At 40.4% G+C, this 19,688-nt stretch overlaps 7 non-coding genes across 7 annotated transcripts; all 7 read right to left on the minus strand.

Moving 5' to 3' along the window:
• Positions 1–517: 517 nt before the first annotated feature.
• TRNAK-UUU (transfer RNA lysine (anticodon UUU)) lies at positions 518–590 on the minus strand. Its single transcript has one exon. It is a non-coding gene; the product is annotated as a tRNA-Lys (tRNA).
• A 1,365-nt stretch (positions 591–1,955) lies between these two features.
• TRNAK-UUU (transfer RNA lysine (anticodon UUU)) lies at positions 1,956–2,028 on the minus strand. Its single transcript has one exon. It is a non-coding gene; the product is annotated as a tRNA-Lys (tRNA).
• A 1,333-nt stretch (positions 2,029–3,361) lies between these two features.
• On the minus strand, positions 3,362–3,434 carry TRNAK-UUU (transfer RNA lysine (anticodon UUU)). The gene has a single exon. It is a non-coding gene; the product is annotated as a tRNA-Lys (tRNA).
• A 1,309-nt stretch (positions 3,435–4,743) lies between these two features.
• TRNAK-UUU (transfer RNA lysine (anticodon UUU)) lies at positions 4,744–4,816 on the minus strand. The gene has a single exon. It is a non-coding gene; the product is annotated as a tRNA-Lys (tRNA).
• A 1,333-nt stretch (positions 4,817–6,149) lies between these two features.
• On the minus strand, positions 6,150–6,222 carry TRNAK-UUU (transfer RNA lysine (anticodon UUU)). The gene has a single exon. It is a non-coding gene; the product is annotated as a tRNA-Lys (tRNA).
• Positions 6,223–13,373: 7,151 nt separating this feature from the next.
• Positions 13,374–13,446, minus strand: TRNAK-UUU (transfer RNA lysine (anticodon UUU)). Its single transcript has one exon. It is a non-coding gene; the product is annotated as a tRNA-Lys (tRNA).
• A 4,231-nt stretch (positions 13,447–17,677) lies between these two features.
• TRNAK-UUU (transfer RNA lysine (anticodon UUU)) lies at positions 17,678–17,750 on the minus strand. Its single transcript has one exon. It is a non-coding gene; the product is annotated as a tRNA-Lys (tRNA).
• Positions 17,751–19,688: the final 1,938 nt, after the last annotated feature.

The following is a 19,688-nucleotide window of genomic DNA, read 5'->3' on the forward strand; positions in this document are numbered from 1 at the left end:
ATTTTTGCCAGAGCTGTAGTTAGCAAGGCCGAAAAAAGACATTTGTCCGTCCAGTTCAGCCTATATTCCGTCAGAAGAAATCCCCAGATCTACGTCCTTCTAAAGAACCTAATAACTGCAAGATACAATATTGTTACGGTCCAGGAAGACATCCGGGCCTCTCTTGAACCCCTTGACTGAGTTCGCCATCCCCACCTCCTCAGACAAGGAATTCCAGATTCTCCCTGCCCTACCAGTAAAGAATCCTTTTCTATGTTGGTGGAAAAACCTTCTCTCCTCCAGATGCAGAGAATGCCCCCTTGTGACCGTCACCTTCCTTGGTATAAACAGATCCTCGGAGAGATATTTGTATTGTCCCCTTATATACTTATACATGGTTATGAGATCACCCCTCAGTTTCTAGACAAAATAATACTTTTTTGCTAATCTCTCTGGGTATTGTAGTTGCTGCACCCACATTGTACCCCCATGATGACCTCACCTATTACCTATAACATTACCATTTATTAAAACCTTACGCCCGAACAGGGACTTGAACCCTGGACCCTCAGATTAAAAGTCTGATGCTCTACCGACTGAGCTATCCGGGCTCTCTACATTGATAATCTCGCTGGGTACCGTAATTCTTCCATCCCGTTACTAAATTTTGTTGCCCCTTTTTGGACTTGCTCTAGTTCCACAAAAATCATAATTTCCAGGCTTGAATTGGGCAGGTTAATCTTTGCGAAGGACATGTGAATCAAGCCACATACAAGGTTATCCTGGAAAAATAGTTGATTCCTTCTGCTCAGGAAACGTTCCCCAACTCTGAGGACTGGCTTTTCCAGCAGAACAATGCACCATGCCACACGGCTAGGTAAACCAACGTGTGGATGAAGGAACACTAGCTCAAATCGCTGTCATGGCCAGCCCAATCTCCAAACCTGAACCCCATTGAAAACCTCTTGAATGTGAGGAAGATGGATAGTCACAAGCCATCAAACAAAGAAGAACTGCTTAAATTTTTGTACCAGGAGTGGCATAATGTCACCCAAAAGCAGTGTGAAAGACTGGTGGAAAGCATGCCAAGACACATGAAAGCTGTGATTAAAAATCATGGTTATTCCACAAAATATTGATTTCTGAACTCTTCCTGAGATAAAACATTAGTATTGTTGTTTCTAAATAATTATGAACTTGTTTTCGTAGCATTATTTGAGGTCTGCAAGCACTGCATTTTTTTTGCTATTTTGACCATTTTTCATTTTCTGAAAATAAGTACAAAATTTAGTGCTTGGAAATTCGAAGACATGTTGTCAGTAGTTTATAGAATATAAGAGCAATTTACATTTTACTCAAAAATATACCTATAAAGAGAAAATTAAGACAAACTGAAGATTTTGCAGTGGTCTCTTAATTTTTGCCAGAGCTGTAGTTAGCAAGGCCGAAAAAAGACATTTGTCCGTCCAGTTCAGCCTATATTCCGTCAGAAGAAATCCCCAGATCTACGTCCTTCTAAAGAACCTAATAACTGCAAGATACAATATTGTTACGGTCCAGGAAGACATCCGGGCCTCTCTTGAACCCCTTGACTGAGTTCGCCATCCCCACCTCCTCAGACAAGGAATTCCAGATTCTCCCTGCCCTACCAGTAAAGAATCCTTTTCTATGTTGGTGGAAAAACCTTCTCTCCTCCAGATGCAGAGAATGCCCCCTTGTGACCGTCACCTTCCTTGGTATAAACAGATCCTCGGAGAGATATTTGTATTGTCCCCTTATATACTTATACATGGTTATGAGATCACCCCTCAGTTTCTAGACAAAATAATACTTTTTTGCTAATCTCTCTGGGTATTGTAGTTGCTGCACCCACATTGTACCCCCATGATGACCTCACCTATTACCTATAACATACCTATAACATATATTATATTACCTATAACATTACCATTACATTACCATTTATTAAAACCTTACGCCCGAACAGGGACTTGAACCCTGGACCCTCAGATTAAAAGTCTGATGCTCTACCGACTGAGCTATCCGGGCTCTCTACATTGATAATCTCGCTGGGTACCGTAATTCTTCCATCCCGTTACTAAATTTTGTTGCCCCTTTTTGGACTTGCTCTAGTTCCACAAAAATCATAATTTCCAGGCTTGAATTGGGCAGGTTAATCTTTGCGAAGGACATGTGAATCAAGCCACATACAAGGTTATCCTGGAAAAATAGTTGATTCCTTCTGCTCAGGAAACGTTCCCCAACTCTGAGGACTGGCTTTTCCAGCAGAACAATGCACCATGCCACACGGCTAGGTAAACCAACGTGTGGATGAAGGAACACTAGCTCAAATCGCTGTCATGGCCAGCCCAATCTCCAAACCTGAACCCCATTGAAAACCTCTTGAATGTGAGGAAGATGGATAGTCACAAGCCATCAAACAAAGAAGAACTGCTTAAATTTTTGTACCAGGAGTGGCATAATGTCACCCAAAAGCAGTGTGAAAGACTGGTGGAAAGCATGCCAAGACACATGAAAGCTGTGATTAAAAATCATGGTTATTCCACAAAATATTGATTTCTGAACTCTTCCTGAGATAAAACATTAGTATTGTTGTTTCTAAATAATTATGAACTTGTTTTCGTAGCATTATTTGAGGTCTGCAAGCACTGCATTTTTTTTGCTATTTTGACCATTTTTCATTTTCTGAAAATAAGTACAAAATTTAGTGCTTGGAAATTCGAAGACATGTTGTCAGTAGTTTATAGAATATAAGAGCAATTTACATTTTACTCAAAAATATACCTATAAAGAGAAAATTAAGACAAACTGAAGATTTTGCAGTGGTCTCTTAATTTTTGCCAGAGCTGTAGTTAGCAAGGCCGAAAAAAGACATTTGTCCGTCCAGTTCAGCCTATATTCCGTCAGAAGAAATCCCCAGATCTACGTCCTTCTAAAGAACCTAATAACTGCAAGATACAATATTGTTACGGTCCAGGAAGACATCCGGGCCTCTCTTGAACCCCTTGACTGAGTTCGCCATCCCCACCTCCTCAGACAAGGAATTCCAGATTCTCCCTGCCCTACCAGTAAAGAATCCTTTTCTATGTTGGTGGAAAAACCTTCTCTCCTCCAGATGCAGAGAATGCCCCCTTGTGACCGTCACCTTCCTTGGTATAAACAGATCCTCGGAGAGATATTTGTATTGTCCCCTTATATACTTATACATGGTTATGAGATCACCCCTCAGTTTCTAGACAAAATAATACTTTTTTGCTAATCTCTCTGGGTATTGTAGTTGTTGCACCCACATTGCACCCACATTGTACCCCCATGATGACCTCACCTATTACCTATAACATTACCATTTATTAAAACCTTACGCCCGAACAGGGACTTGAACCCTGGACCCTCAGATTAAAAGTCTGATGCTCTACCGACTGAGCTATCCGGGTTCTCTACATTGATAATCTCGCTGGGTACCGTAATTCTTTCATCCCGTTACTAAATTTTGTTGCCCCTTTTTGGACTTGCTCTAGTTCCACAAAAATCATAATTTCCAGGCTTGAATTGGGCAGGTTAATCTTTGCGAAGGACATGTGAATCAAGCCACATACAAGGTTATCCTGGAAAAATAGTTGATTCCTTCTGCTCAGGAAACGTTCCCCAACTCTGAGGACTGGCTTTTCCAGCAGAACAATGCACCATGCCACACGGCTAGGTAAACCAACGTGTGGATGAAGGAACACTAGCTCAAATCGCTGTCATGGCCAGCCCAATCTCCAAACCTGAACCCCATTGAAAACCTCTTGAATGTGAGGAAGATGGATAGTCACAAGCCATCAAACAAAGAAGGACTGCTTAAATTTTTGTACCAGGAGTGGCATAATGTCACCCAAAAGCAGTGTGAAAGACTGGTGGAAAGCATGCCAAGACACATGAAAGCTGTGATTAAAAATCATGGTTATTCCACAAAATATTGATTTCTGAACTCTTCCTGAGATAAAACATTAGTATTGTTGTTTCTAAATAATTATGAACTTGTTTTCGTAGCATTATTTGAGGTCTGCAAGCACTGCATTTTTTTTGCTATTTTGACCATTTTTCATTTTCTGAAAATAAGTACAAAATTTAGTGCTTGGAAATTCGAAGACATGTTGTCAGTAGTTTATAGAATATAAGAGCAATTTACATTTTACTCAAAAATATACCTATAAAGAGAAAATTAAGACAAACTGAAGATTTTGCAGTGGTCTCTTAATTTTTGCCAGAGCTGTAGTTAGCAAGGCCGAAAAAAGACATTTGTCCGTCCAGTTCAGCCTATATTCCGTCAGAAGAAATCCCCAGATCTACGTCCTTCTAAAGAACCTAATAACTGCAAGATACAATATTGTTACGGTCCAGGAAGACATCCGGGCCTCTCTTGAACCCCTTGACTGAGTTCGCCATCCCCACCTCCTCAGACAAGGAATTCCAGATTCTCCCTGCCCTACCAGTAAAGAATCCTTTTCTATGTTGGTGGAAAAACCTTCTCTCCTCCAGATGCAGAGAATGCCCCCTTGTGACCGTCACCTTCCTTGGTATAAACAGATCCTCGGAGAGATATTTGTATTGTCCCCTTATATACTTATACATGGTTATGAGATCACCCCTCAGTTTCTAGACAAAATAATACTTTTTTGCTAATCTCTCTGGGTATTGTAGTTGTTGCACCCACATTGTACCCCCATGATGACCTCACCTATTACCTATAACATTACCATTTATTAAAACAGGGACTTGAACCCTGGACCCTCAGATTAAAAGTCTGATGCTCTACCGACTGAGCTATCCGGGCTCTCTACATTGATAATCTCGCTGGGTACCGTAATTCTTCCATCCCGTTACTAAATTTTGTTGCCCCTTTTTGGACTTGCTCTAGTTCCACAAAAATCATAATTTCCAGGCTTGAATTGGGCAGGTTAATCTTTGCGAAGGACATGTGAATCAAGCCACATACAAGGTTATCCTGGAAAAATAGTTGATTCCTTCTGCTCAGGAAACGTTCCCCAACTCTGAGGACTGGCTTTTCCAGCAGAACAATGCACCATGCCACACGGCTAGGTAAACCAACGTGTGGATGAAGGAACACTAGCTCAAATCGCTGTCATGGCCAGCCCAATCTCCAAACCTGAACCCCATTGAAAACCTCTTGAATGTGAGGAAGATGGATAGTCACAAGCCATCAAACAAAGAAGAACTGCTTAAATTTTTGTACCAGGAGTGGCATAATGTCACCCAAAAGCAGTGTGAAAGACTGGTGGAAAGCATGCCAAGACACATGAAAGCTGTGATTAAAAATCATGGTTATTCCACAAAATATTGATTTCTGAACTCTTCCTGAGATAAAACATTAGTATTGTTGTTTCTAAATAATTATGAACTTGTTTTCGTAGCATTATTTGAGGTCTGCAAGCACTGCATTTTTTTTGCTATTTTGACCATTTTTCATTTTCTGAAAATAAGTACAAAATTTAGTGCTTGGAAATTCGAAGACATGTTGTCAGTAGTTTATAGAATATAAGAGCAATTTACATTTTACTCAAAAATATACCTATAAAGAGAAAATTAAGACAAACTGAAGATTTTGCAGTGGTCTCTTAATTTTTGCCAGAGCTGTAGTTAGCAAGGCCGAAAAAAGACATTTGTCCGTCCAGTTCAGCCTATATTCCGTCAGAAGAAATCCCCAGATCTACGTCCTTCTAAAGAACCTAATAACTGCAAGATACAATATTGTTACGCTCCAGGAAGACATCCGGGCCTCTCTTGAACCCCTTGACTGAGTTCGCCATCCCCACCTCCTCAGACAAGGAATTCCAGATTCTCCCTGCCCTACCAGTAAAGAATCCTTTTCTATGTTGGTGGAAAAACCTTCTCTCCTCCAGATGCAGAGAATGCCCCCTTGTGACCGTCACCTTCCTTGGTATAAACAGATCCTCGGAGAGATATTTGTATTGTCCCCTTATATACTTATACATGGTTATGAGATCACCCCTCAGTTTCTAGACAAAATAATACTTTTTTGCTAATCTCTCTGGGTATTGTAGTTGTTGCACCCACATTGCACCCACATTGTACCCACATGATGACCTCACCTATTACCTATAACATTACCATTTATTAAAACCTTACGCCCGAACAGGGACTTGAACCCTGGACCCTCAGATTAAAAGTCTGATGCTCTACCGACTGAGCTATCCGGGCTCTCTACATTGATAATCTCGCTGGGTACCGTAATTCTTCCATCCCGTTACTAAATTTTGTTGCCCCTTTTTGGACTTGCTCTAGTTCCACAAAAATCATAATTTCCAGGCTTGAATTGGGCAGGTTAATCTTTGCGAAGGACATGTGAATCAAGCCACATACAAGGTTATCCTGGAAAAATAGTTGATTCCTTCTGCTCAGGAAACGTTCCCCAACTCTGAGGACTGGCTTTTCCAGCAGAACAATGCACCATGCCACACGGCTAGGTAAACCAACGTGTGGATGAAGGAACACTAGCTCAAATCGCTGTCATGGCCAGCCCAATCTCCAAACCTGAACCCCATTGAAAACCTCTTGAATGTGAGGAAGATGGATAGTCACAAGCCATCAAACAAAGAAGAACTGCTTAAATTTTTGTACCAGGAGTGGCATAATGTCACCCAAAAGCAGTGTGAAAGACTGGTGGAAAGCATGCCAAGACACATGAAAGCTGTGATTAAAAATCATGGTTATTCCACAAAATATTGATTTCTGAACTCTTCCTGAGATAAAACATTAGTATTGTTGTTTCTAAATAATTATGAACTTGTTTTCGTAGCATTATTTGAGGTCTGCAAGCACTGCATTTTTTTTGCTATTTTGACCATTTTTCATTTTCTGAAAATAAGTACAAAATTTAGTGCTTGGAAATTCGAAGACATGTTGTCAGTAGTTTATAGAATATAAGAGCAATTTACATTTTACTCAAAAATATACCTATAAAGAGAAAATTAAGACAAACTGAAGATTTTGCAGTGGTCTCTTAATTTTTGCCAGAGCTGTAGTTAGCAAGGCCGAAAAAAGACATTTGTCCGTCCAGTTCAGCCTATATTCCGTCAGAAGAAATCCCCAGATCTACGTCCTTCTAAAGAACCTAATAACTGCAAGATACAATATTGTTACGCTCCAGGAAGACATCCGGGCCTCTCTTGAACCCCTTGACTGAGTTCGCCATCCCCACCTCCTCAGACAAGGAATTCCAGATTCTCCCTGCCCTACCAGTAAAGAATCCTTTTCTATGTTGGTGGAAAAACCTTCTCTCCTCCAGATGCAGAGAATGCCCCCTTGTGACCGTCACCTTCCTTGGTATAAACAGATCCTCGGAGAGATATTTGTATTGTCCCCTTTTATACTTATACATGGTTATGAGATCACCCCTCAGTTTCTAGACAAAATAATACTTTTTTGCTAATCTCTCTGGGTATTGTAGTTGTTGCCCTTCTTTGTACTATGAACCACACAGATCATAATTTCTTTAGACCTTTTATCAGCATACAAGTTACACCCACATTGCACCCCACATTGCACCCCCATGATGACCTCACCTATTTTACATAACATTACCATTTATTAAAAGCTTACGCCCGAACAGGGACCCTCAGATTAAAAGTCTGATGCTCTACCGACTGAGCTATCCGGGCTCTCTACATTGATAATCTCGCTGGGTACCGTAATTCTTCCATCCCGTTACTAAATTTTGTTGCCCCTTTTTGGACTTGCTCTAGTTCCACAAAAATCATAATTTCCAGGCTTGAATTGGGCAGGTTAATCTTTGCGAAGGACATGTGAATCAAGCCACATACAAGGTTATCCTGGAAAAATAGTTGATTCCTTCTGCTCAGGAAACGTTCCCCAACTCTGAGGACTGGCTTTTCCAGCAGAACAATGCACCATGCCACACGGCTAGGTAAACCAACGTGTGGATGAAGGAACACTAGCTCAAATCGCTGTCATGGCCAGCCCAATCTCCAAACCTGAACCCCATTGAAAACCTCTTGAATGTGAGGAAGATGGATAGTCACAAGCCATCAAACAAAGAAGAACTGCTTAAATTTTTGTACCAGGAGTGGCATAATGTCACCCAAAAGCAGTGTGAAAGACTGGTGGAAAGCATGCCAAGACACATGAAAGCTGTGATTAAAAATCATGGTTATTCCACAAAATATTGATTTCTGAACTCTTCCTGAGATAAAACATTAGTATTGTTGTTTCTAAATAATTATGAACTTGTTTTCGTAGCATTATTTGAGGTCTGCAAGCACTGCATTTTTTTTGCTATTTTGACCATTTTTCATTTTCTGAAAATAAGTACAAAATTTAGTGCTTGGAAATTCGAAGACATGTTGTCAGTAGTTTATAGAATATAAGAGCAATTTACATTTTACTCAAAAATATACCTATAAAGAGAAAATTAAGACAAACTGAAGATTTTGCAGTGGTCTCTTAATTTTTGCCAGAGCTGTAGTTAGCAAGGCCGAAAAAAGACATTTGTCCGTCCAGTTCAGCCTATATTCCGTCAGAAGAAATCCCCAGATCTACGTCCTTCTAAAGAACCTAATAACTGCAAGATACAATATTGTTACGCTCCAGGAAGACATCCGGGCCTCTCTTGAACCCCTTGACTGAGTTCGCCATCCCCACCTCCTCAGACAAGGAATTCCAGATTCTCCCTGCCCTACCAGTAAAGAATCCTTTTCTATGTTGGTGGAAAAACCTTCTCTCCTCCAGATGCAGAGAATGCCCCCTTGTGACCGTCACCTTCCTTGGTATAAACAGATCCTCGGAGAGATATTTGTATTGTCCCCTTATATACTTATACATGGTTATGAGATCACCCCTCAGTTTCTAGACAAAATAATACTTTTTTGCTAATCTCTCTGGGTATTGTAGTTGTTGCCCTTCTTTGTACTATGATCCACACAGATCATAATTTCTTTAGACCTTTTATCAGCATACAAGTTACACCCACATTGCACCCCACATTGCACCCCCATGATGACCTCACCTATTTTACATAACATTACCATTTATTAAAAGCTTACGCCCGAACAGGGACCCTCAGATTAAAAGTCTGATGCTCTACCGACTGAGCTATCCGGGCTCTCTACATTGATAATCTCGCTGGGTACCGTAATTCTTCCATCCCGTTACTAAATTTTGTTGCCCCTTTTTGGACTTGCTCTAGTTCCACAAAAATCATAATTTCCAGGCTTGAATTGGGCAGGTTAATCTTTGCGAAGGACATGTGAATCAAGCCACATACAAGGTTATCCTGGAAAAATAGTTGATTCCTTCTGCTCAGGAAACGTTCCCCAACTCTGAGGACTGGCTTTTCCAGCAGAACAATGCACCATGCCACACGGCTAGGTAAACCAACGTGTGGATGAAGGAACACTAGCTCAAATCGCTGTCATGGCCAGCCCAATCTCCAAACCTGAACCCCATTGAAAACCTCTTGAATGTGAGGAAGATGGATAGTCACAAGCCATCAAACAAAGAAGAACTGCTTAAATTTTTGTACCAGGAGTGGCATAATGTCACCCAAAAGCAGTGTGAAAGACTGGTGGAAAGCATGCCAAGACACATGAAAGCTGTGATTAAAAATCATGGTTATTCCACAAAATATTGATTTCTGAACTCTTCCTGAGATAAAACATTAGTATTGTTGTTTCTAAATAATTATGAACTTGTTTTCGTAGCATTATTTGAGGTCTGCAAGCACTGCATTTTTTTTGCTATTTTGACCATTTTTCATTTTCTGAAAATAAGTACAAAATTTAGTGCTTGGAAATTCGAAGACATGTTGTCAGTAGTTTATAGAATATAAGAGCAATTTACATTTTACTCAAAAATATACCTATAAAGAGAAAATTAAGACAAACTGAAGATTTTGCAGTGGTCTCTTAATTTTTGCCAGAGCTGTAGTTAGCAAGGCCGAAAAAAGACATTTGTCCGTCCAGTTCAGCCTATATTCCGTCAGAAGAAATCCCCAGATCTACGTCCTTCTAAAGAACCTAATAACTGCAAGATACAATATTGTTACGCTCCAGGAAGACATCCGGGCCTCTCTTGAACCCCTTGACTGAGTTCGCCATCCCCACCTCCTCAGACAAGGAATTCCAGATTCTCCCTGCCCTACCAGTAAAGAATCCTTTTCTATGTTGGTGGAAAAACCTTCTCTCCTCCAGATGCAGAGAATGCCCCCTTGTGACCGTCACCTTCCTTGGTATAAACAGATCCTCGGAGAGATATTTGTATTGTCCCCTTATATACTTATACATGGTTATGAGATCACCCCTCAGTTTCTAGACAAAATAATACTTTTTTGCTAATCTCTCTGGGTATTGTAGTTGTTGCCCTTCTTTGTACTATGATCCACACAGATCATAATTTCTTTAGACCTTTTATCAGCATACAAGTTACACCCACATTGCACCCCACATTGCACCCCCATGATGACCTCACCTATTTTACATAACATTACCATTTATTAAAAGCTTACGCCCGAACAGGGACCCTCAGATTAAAAGTCTGATGCTCTACCGACTGAGCTATCCGGGCTCTCTACATTGATAATCTCGCTGGGTACCGTAATTCTTCCATCCCGTTACTAAATTTTGTTGCCCCTTTTTGGACTTGCTCTAGTTCCACAAAAATCATAATTTCCAGGCTTGAATTGGGCAGGTTAATCTTTGCGAAGGACATGTGAATCAAGCCACATACAAGGTTATCCTGGAAAAATAGTTGATTCCTTCTGCTCAGGAAACGTTCCCCAACTCTGAGGACTGGCTTTTCCAGCAGAACAATGCACCATGCCACACGGCTAGGTAAACCAACGTGTGGATGAAGGAACACTAGCTCAAATCGCTGTCATGGCCAGCCCAATCTCCAAACCTGAACCCCATTGAAAACCTCTTGAATGTGAGGAAGATGGATAGTCACAAGCCATCAAACAAAGAAGAACTGCTTAAATTTTTGTACCAGGAGTGGCATAATGTCACCCAAAAGCAGTGTGAAAGACTGGTGGAAAGCATGCCAAGACACATGAAAGCTGTGATTAAAAATCATGGTTATTCCACAAAATATTGATTTCTGAACTCTTCCTGAGATAAAACATTAGTATTGTTGTTTCTAAATAATTATGAACTTGTTTTCGTAGCATTATTTGAGGTCTGCAAGCACTGCATTTTTTTTGCTATTTTGACCATTTTTCATTTTCTGAAAATAAGTACAAAATTTAGTGCTTGGAAATTCGAAGACATGTTGTCAGTAGTTTATAGAATATAAGAGCAATTTACATTTTACTCAAAAATATACCTATAAAGAGAAAATTAAGACAAACTGAAGATTTTGCAGTGGTCTCTTAATTTTTGCCAGAGCTGTAGTTAGCAAGGCCGAAAAAAGACATTTGTCCGTCCAGTTCAGCCTATATTCCGTCAGAAGAAATCCCCAGATCTACGTCCTTCTAAAGAACCTAATAACTGCAAGATACAATATTGTTACGCTCCAGGAAGACATCCGGGCCTCTCTTGAACCCCTTGACTGAGTTCGCCATCCCCACCTCCTCAGACAAGGAATTCCAGATTCTCCCTGCCCTACCAGTAAAGAATCCTTTTCTATGTTGGTGGAAAAACCTTCTCTCCTCCAGATGCAGAGAATGCCCCCTTGTGACCGTCACCTTCCTTGGTATAAACAGATCCTCGGAGAGATATTTGTATTGTCCCCTTATATACTTATACATGGTTATGAGATCACCCCTCAGTTTCTAGACAAAATAATACTTTTTTGCTAATCTCTCTGGGTATTGTAGTTGTTGCCCTTCTTTGTACTATGATCCACACAGATCATAATTTCTTTAGACCTTTTATCAGCATACAAGTTACACCCACATTGCACCCCACATTGCACCCCCATGATGACCTCACCTATTTTACATAACATTACCATTTATTAAAAGCTTACGCCCGAACAGGGACCCTCAGATTAAAAGTCTGATGCTCTACCGACTGAGCTATCCGGGCTCTCTACATTGATAATCTCGCTGGGTACCGTAATTCTTCCATCCCGTTACTAAATTTTGTTGCCCCTTTTTGGACATGCTCTAGTTCCACAAAAATCATAATTTCCAGGCTTGAATTGGGCAGGTTAATCTTTGCGAAGGACATGTGAATCAAGCCACATACAAGGTTATCCTGGAAAAATAGTTGATTCCTTCTGCTCAGGAAACGTTCCCCAACTCTGAGGACTGGCTTTTCCAGCAGAACAATGCACCATGCCACACGGCTAGGTAAACCAACGTGTGGATGAAGGAACACTAGCTCAAATCGCTGTCATGGCCAGCCCAATCTCCAAACCTGAACCCCATTGAAAACCTCTTGAATGTGAGGAAGATGGATAGTCACAAGCCATCAAACAAAGAAGAACTGCTTAAATTTTTGTACCAGGAGTGGCATAATGTCACCCAAAAGCAGTGTGAAAGACTGGTGGAAAGCATGCCAAGACACATGAAAGCTGTGATTAAAAATCATGGTTATTCCACAAAATATTGATTTCTGAACTCTTCCTGAGATAAAACATTAGTATTGTTGTTTCTAAATAATTATGAACTTGTTTTCGTAGCATTATTTGAGGTCTGCAAGCACTGCATTTTTTTTGCTATTTTGACCATTTTTCATTTTCTGAAAATAAGTACAAAATTTAGTGCTTGGAAATTCGAAGACATGTTGTCAGTAGTTTATAGAATATAAGAGCAATTTACATTTTACTCAAAAATATACCTATAAAGAGAAAATTAAGACAAACTGAAGATTTTGCAGTGGTCTCTTAATTTTTGCCAGAGCTGTAGTTAGCAAGGCCGAAAAAAGACATTTGTCCGTCCAGTTCAGCCTATATTCCGTCAGAAGAAATCCCCAGATCTACGTCCTTCTAAAGAACCTAATAACTGCAAGATACAATATTGTTACGCTCCAGGAAGACATCCGGGCCTCTCTTGAACCCCTTGACTGAGTTCGCCATCCCCACCTCCTCAGACAAGGAATTCCAGATTCTCCCTGCCCTACCAGTAAAGAATCCTTTTCTATGTTGGTGGAAAAACCTTCTCTCCTCCAGATGCAGAGAATGCCCCCTTGTGACCGTCACCTTCCTTGGTATAAACAGATCCTCGGAGAGATATTTGTATTGTCCCCTTATATACTTATACATGGTTATGAGATCACCCCTCAGTTTCTAGACAAAATAATACTTTTTTGCTAATCTCTCTGGGTATTGTAGTTGTTGCACCCACATGATGACCTCACCTATTACCTATAACATTACCATTTATTAAAACCTTACGCCCGAACAGGGACTTGAACCCTGGACCCTCAGATTAAAAGTCTGATGCTCTACCGACTGAGCTATCCGGGCTCTCTACATTGATAATCTCGCTGGGTACCGTAATTCTTCCATCCCGTTACTAAATTTTGTTGCCCCTTTTTGGACTTGCTCTAGTTCCACAAAAATCATAATTTCCAGGCTTGAATTGGGCAGGTTAATCTTTGCGAAGGACATGTGAATCAAGCCACATACAAGGTTATCCTGGAAAAATAGTTGATTCCTTCTGCTCAGGAAACGTTCCCCAACTCTGAGGACTGGCTTTTCCAGCAGAACAATGCACCATGCCACACGGCTAGGTAAACCAACGTGTGGATGAAGGAACACTAGCTCAAATCGCTGTCATGGCCAGCCCAATCTCCAAACCTGAACCCCATTGAAAACCTCTTGAATGTGAGGAAGATGGATAGTCACAAGCCATCAAACAAAGAAGAACTGCTTAAATTTTTGTACCAGGAGTGGCATAATGTCACCCAAAAGCAGTGTGAAAGACTGGTGGAAAGCATGCCAAGACACATGAAAGCTGTGATTAAAAATCATGGTTATTCCACAAAATATTGATTTCTGAACTCTTCCTGAGATAAAACATTAGTATTGTTGTTTCTAAATAATTATGAACTTGTTTTCGTAGCATTATTTGAGGTCTGCAAGCACTGCATTTTTTTTGCTATTTTGACCATTTTTCATTTTCTGAAAATAAGTACAAAATTTAGTGCTTGGAAATTCGAAGACATGTTGTCAGTAGTTTATAGAATATAAGAGCAATTTACATTTTACTCAAAAATATACCTATAAAGAGAAAATTAAGACAAACTGAAGATTTTGCAGTGGTCTCTTAATTTTTGCCAGAGCTGTAGTTAGCAAGGCCGAAAAAAGACATTTGTCCGTCCAGTTCAGCCTATATTCCGTCAGAAGAAATCCCCAGATCTACGTCCTTCTAAAGAACCTAATAACTGCAAGATACAATATTGTTACGCTCCAGGAAGACATCCGGGCCTCTCTTGAACCCCTTGACTGAGTTCGCCATCCCCACCTCCTCAGACAAGGAATTCCAGATTCTCCCTGCCCTACCAGTAAAGAATCCTTTTCTATGTTGGTGGAAAAACCTTCTCTCCTCCAGATGCAGAGAATGCCCCCTTGTGACCGTCACCTTCCTTGGTATAAACAGATCCTCGGAGAGATATTTGTATTGTCCCCTTATATACTTATACATGGTTATGAGATCACCCCTCAGTTTCTAGACAAAATAATACTTTTTTGCTAATCTCTCTGGGTATTGTAGTTGTTGCCCTTCTTTGTACTATGATCCACACAGATCATAATTTCTTTAGACCTTTTATCAGCATACAAGTTACACCCACATTGCACCCCACATTGCACCCCCATGATGACCTCACCTATTTTACATAACATTACCATTTATTAAAAGCTTACGCCCGAACAGGGACCCTCAGATTAAAAGTCTGATGCTCTACCGACTGAGCTATCCGGGCTCTCTACATTGATAATCTCGCTGGGTACCGTAATTCTTCCATCCCGTTACTAAATTTTGTTGCCCCTTTTTGGACTTGCTCTAGTTCCACAAAAATCATAATTTCCAGGCTTGAATTGGGCAGGTTAATCTTTGCGAAGGACATGTGAATCAAGCCACATACAAGGTTATCCTGGAAAAATAGTTGATTCCTTCTGCTCAGGAAACGTTCCCCAACTCTGAGGACTGGCTTTTCCAGCAGAACAATGCACCATGCCACACGGCTAGGTAAACCAACGTGTGGATGAAGGAACACTTGCTCAAATCGCTGTCATGGCCAGCCCAATCTCCAAACCTGAACCCCATTGAAAACCTCTTGAATGTGAGGAAGATGGATAGTCACAAGCCATCAAACAAAGAAGAACTGCTTAAATTTTTGTACCAGGAGTGGCATAATGTCACCCAAAAGCAGTGTGAAAGACTGGTGGAAAGCATGCCAAGACACATGAAAGCTGTGATTAAAAATCATGGTTATTCCACAAAATATTGATTTCTGAACTCTTCCTGAGATAAAACATTAGTATTGTTGTTTCTAAATAATTATGAACTTGTTTTCGTAGCATTATTTGAGGTCTGCAAGCACTGCATTTTTTTTGCTATTTTGACCATTTTTCATTTTCTGAAAATAAGTACAAAATTTAGTGCTTGGAAATTCGAAGACATGTTGTCAGTAGTTTATAGAATATAAGAGCAATTTACATTTTACTCAAAAATATACCTATAAAGAGAAAATTAAGACAAACTGAAGATTTTGCAGTGGTCTCTTAATTTTTGCCAGAGCTGTAGTTAGCAAGGCCGAAAAAAGACATTTGTCCGTCCAGTTCAGCCTATATTCCGTCAGAAGAAATCCCCAGATCTACGTCCTTCTAAAGAACCTAATAACTGCAAGATACAATATTGTTACGCTCCAGGAAGACATCCGGGCCTCTCTTGAACCCCTTGACTGAGTTCGCCATCCCCACCTCCTCAGACAAGGAATTCCAGATTCTCCCTGCCCTACCAGTAAAGAATCCTTTTCTATGTTGGTGGAAAAACCTTCTCTCCTCCAGATGCAGAGAATGCCCCCTTGTGACCGTCACCTTCCTTGGTATAAACAGATCCTCGGAGAGATATTTGTATTGTCCCCTTATATACTTATACATGGTTATGAGATCACCCCTCAGTTTCTAGACAAAATAATACTTTTTTGCTAATCTCTCTGGGTATTGTAGTTGTTGCCCTTCTTTGTACTATGATCCACACAGATCATAATTTCTTTAGACCTTTTATCAGCATACAAGTTACACCCACATTGCACCCCACATTGCACCCCCATGATGACCTCACCTATTTTACATAACATTACCATTTATTAAAAGCTTACGCCCGAACAGGGACCCTCAGATTAAAAGTCTGATGCTCTACCGACTGAGCTATCCGGGCTCTCTACATTGATAATCTCGCTGGGTACCGTAATTCTTCCATCCCGTTACTAAATTTTGTTGCCCCTTTTTGGACATGCTCTAGTTCCACAAAAATCATAATTTCCAGGCTTGAATTGGGCAGGTTAATCTTTGCGAAGGACATGTGAATCAAGCCACATACAAGGTTATCCTGGAAAAATAGTTGATTCCTTCTGCTCAGGAAACGTTCCCCAACTCTGAGGACTGGCTTTTCCAGCAGAACAATGCACCATGCCACACGGCTAGGTAAACCAACGTGTGGATGAAGGAACACTAGCTCAAATCGCTGTCATGGCCAGCCCAATCTCCAAACCTGAACCCCATTGAAAACCTCTTGAATGTGAGGAAGATGGATAGTCACAAGCCATCAAACAAAGAAGAACTGCTTAAATTTTTGTACCAGGAGTGGCATAATGTCACCCAAAAGCAGTGTGAAAGACTGGTGGAAAGCATGCCAAGACACATGAAAGCTGTGATTAAAAATCATGGTTATTCCACAAAATATTGATTTCTGAACTCTTCCTGAGATAAAACATTAGTATTGTTGTTTCTAAATAATTATGAACTTGTTTTCGTAGCATTATTTGAGGTCTGCAAGCACTGCATTTTTTTTGCTATTTTGACCATTTTTCATTTTCTGAAAATAAGTACAAAATTTAGTGCTTGGAAATTCGAAGACATGTTGTCAGTAGTTTATAGAATATAAGAGCAATTTACATTTTACTCAAAAATATACCTATAAAGAGAAAATTAAGACAAACTGAAGATTTTGCAGTGGTCTCTTAATTTTTGCCAGAGCTGTAGTTAGCAAGGCCGAAAAAAGACATTTGTCCGTCCAGTTCAGCCTATATTCCGTCAGAAGAAATCCCCAGATCTACGTCCTTCTAAAGAACCTAATAACTGCAAGATACAATATTGTTACGCTCCAGGAAGACATCCGGGCCTCTCTTGAACCCCTTGACTGAGTTCGCCATCCCCACCTCCTCAGACAAGGAATTCCAGATTCTCCCTGCCCTACCAGTAAAGAATCCTTTTCTATGTTGGTGGAAAAACCTTCTCTCCTCCAGATGCAGAGAATGCCCCCTTGTGACCGTCACCTTCCTTGGTATAAACAGATCCTCGGAGAGATATTTGTATTGTCCCCTTATATACTTATACATGGTTATGAGATCACCCCTCAGTTTCTAGACAAAATAATACTTTTTTGCTAATCTCTCTGGGTATTGTAGTTGTTGCACCCACATGATGACCTCACCTATTACCTATAACATTACCATTTATTAAAACCTTACGCCCGAACAGGGACTTGAACCCTGGACCCTCAGATTAAAAGTCTGATGCTCTACCGACTGAGCTATCCGGGCTCTCTACATTGATAATCTCGCTGGGTACCGTAATTCTTCCATCCCGTTACTAAATTTTGTTGCCCCTTTTTGGACTTGCTCTAGTTCCACAAAAATCATAATTTCCAGGCTTGAATTGGGCAGGTTAATCTTTGCGAAGGACATGTGAATCAAGCCACATACAAGGTTATCCTGGAAAAATAGTTGATTCCTTCTGCTCAGGAAACGTTCCCCAACTCTGAGGACTGGCTTTTCCAGCAGAACAATGCACCATGCCACACGGCTAGGTAAACCAACGTGTGGATGAAGGAACACTAGCTCAAATCGCTGTCATGGCCAGCCCAATCTCCAAACCTGAACCCCATTGAAAACCTCTTGAATGTGAGGAAGATGGATAGTCACAAGCCATCAAACAAAGAAGAACTGCTTAAATTTTTGTACCAGGAGTGGCATAATGTCACCCAAAAGCAGTGTGAAAGACTGGTGGAAAGCATGCCAAGACACATGAAAGCTGTGATTAAAAATCATGGTTATTCCACAAAATATTGATTTCTGAACTCTTCCTGAGATAAAACATTAGTATTGTTGTTTCTAAATAATTATGAACTTGTTTTCGTAGCATTATTTGAGGTCTGCAAGCACTGCATTTTTTTTGCTATTTTGACCATTTTTCATTTTCTGAAAATAAGTACAAAATTTAGTGCTTGGAAATTCGAAGACATGTTGTCAGTAGTTTATAGAATATAAGAGCAATTTACATTTTACTCAAAAATATACCTATAAAGAGAAAATTAAGACAAACTGAAGATTTTGCAGTGGTCTCTTAATTTTTGCCAGAGCTGTAGTTAGCAAGGCCGAAAAAAGACATTTGTCCGTCCAGTTCAGCCTATATTCCGTCAGAAGAAATCCCCAGATCTACGTCCTTCTAAAGAACCTAATAACTGCAAGATACAATATTGTTACGCTCCAGGAAGACATCCGGGCCTCTCTTGAACCCCTTGACTGAGTTCGCCATCCCCACCTCCTCAGACAAGGAATTCCAGATTCTCCCTGCCCTACCAGTAAAGAATCCTTTTCTATGTTGGTGGAAAAACCTTCTCTCCTCCAGATGCAGAGAATGCCCCCTTGTGACCGTCACCTTCCTTGGTATAAACAGATCCTCGGAGAGATATTTGTATTGTCCCCTTATATACTTATACATGGTTATGAGATCACCCCTCAGTTTCTAGACAAAATAATACTTTTTTGCTAATCTCTCTGGGTATTGTAGTTGTTGCACCCACATGATGACCTCACCTATTACCTATAACATTACCATTTATTAATAGCCCCTTTTTGGACTTTATTACCCTGGACCCTCAGATTAAAAGTCTGATGCTCTACCGACTGAGCTATTCGGGCTCTCTACATTGATAATCTCGCTGGGTACCGTAATTCTTCCATCCCGTTACTAAATTTTGTTGCCCCTTTTTGGACTTGCTCTAGTTCCACAAAAATCATAATTTCCAGGCTTGAATTGGGCAGGTTAATCTTTGCGAAGGACATGTGAATCAAGCCACATACAAGGTTATCCTGGAAAAATAGTTGATTCCTTCTGCTCAGGAAACGTTCCCCAACTCTGAGGACTGGCTTTTCCAGCAGAACAATGCACCATGCCACACGGCTAGGTAAACCAACGTGTGGATGAAGGAACACTAGCTCAAATCGCTGTCATGGCCAGCCCAATCTCCAAACCTGAACCCCATTGAAAACCTCTTGAATGTGAGGAAGATGGATAGTCACAAGCCATCAAACAAAGAAGAACTGCTTAAATTTTTGTACCAGGAGTGGCATAATGTCACCCAAAAGCAGTGTGAAAGACTGGTGGAAAGCATGCCAAGACACATGAAAGCTGTGATTAAAAATCATGGTTATTCCACAAAATATTGATTTCTGAACTCTTCCTGAGATAAAACATTA

This window comes from Dendrobates tinctorius, unplaced genomic scaffold (assembly GCF_039654945.1).
Source record: "Dendrobates tinctorius isolate UK_male_01 unplaced genomic scaffold, ASM3965494v1 ptg000099l, whole genome shotgun sequence".
NCBI lineage: Eukaryota > Metazoa > Chordata > Amphibia > Anura > Dendrobatidae > Dendrobates > Dendrobates tinctorius.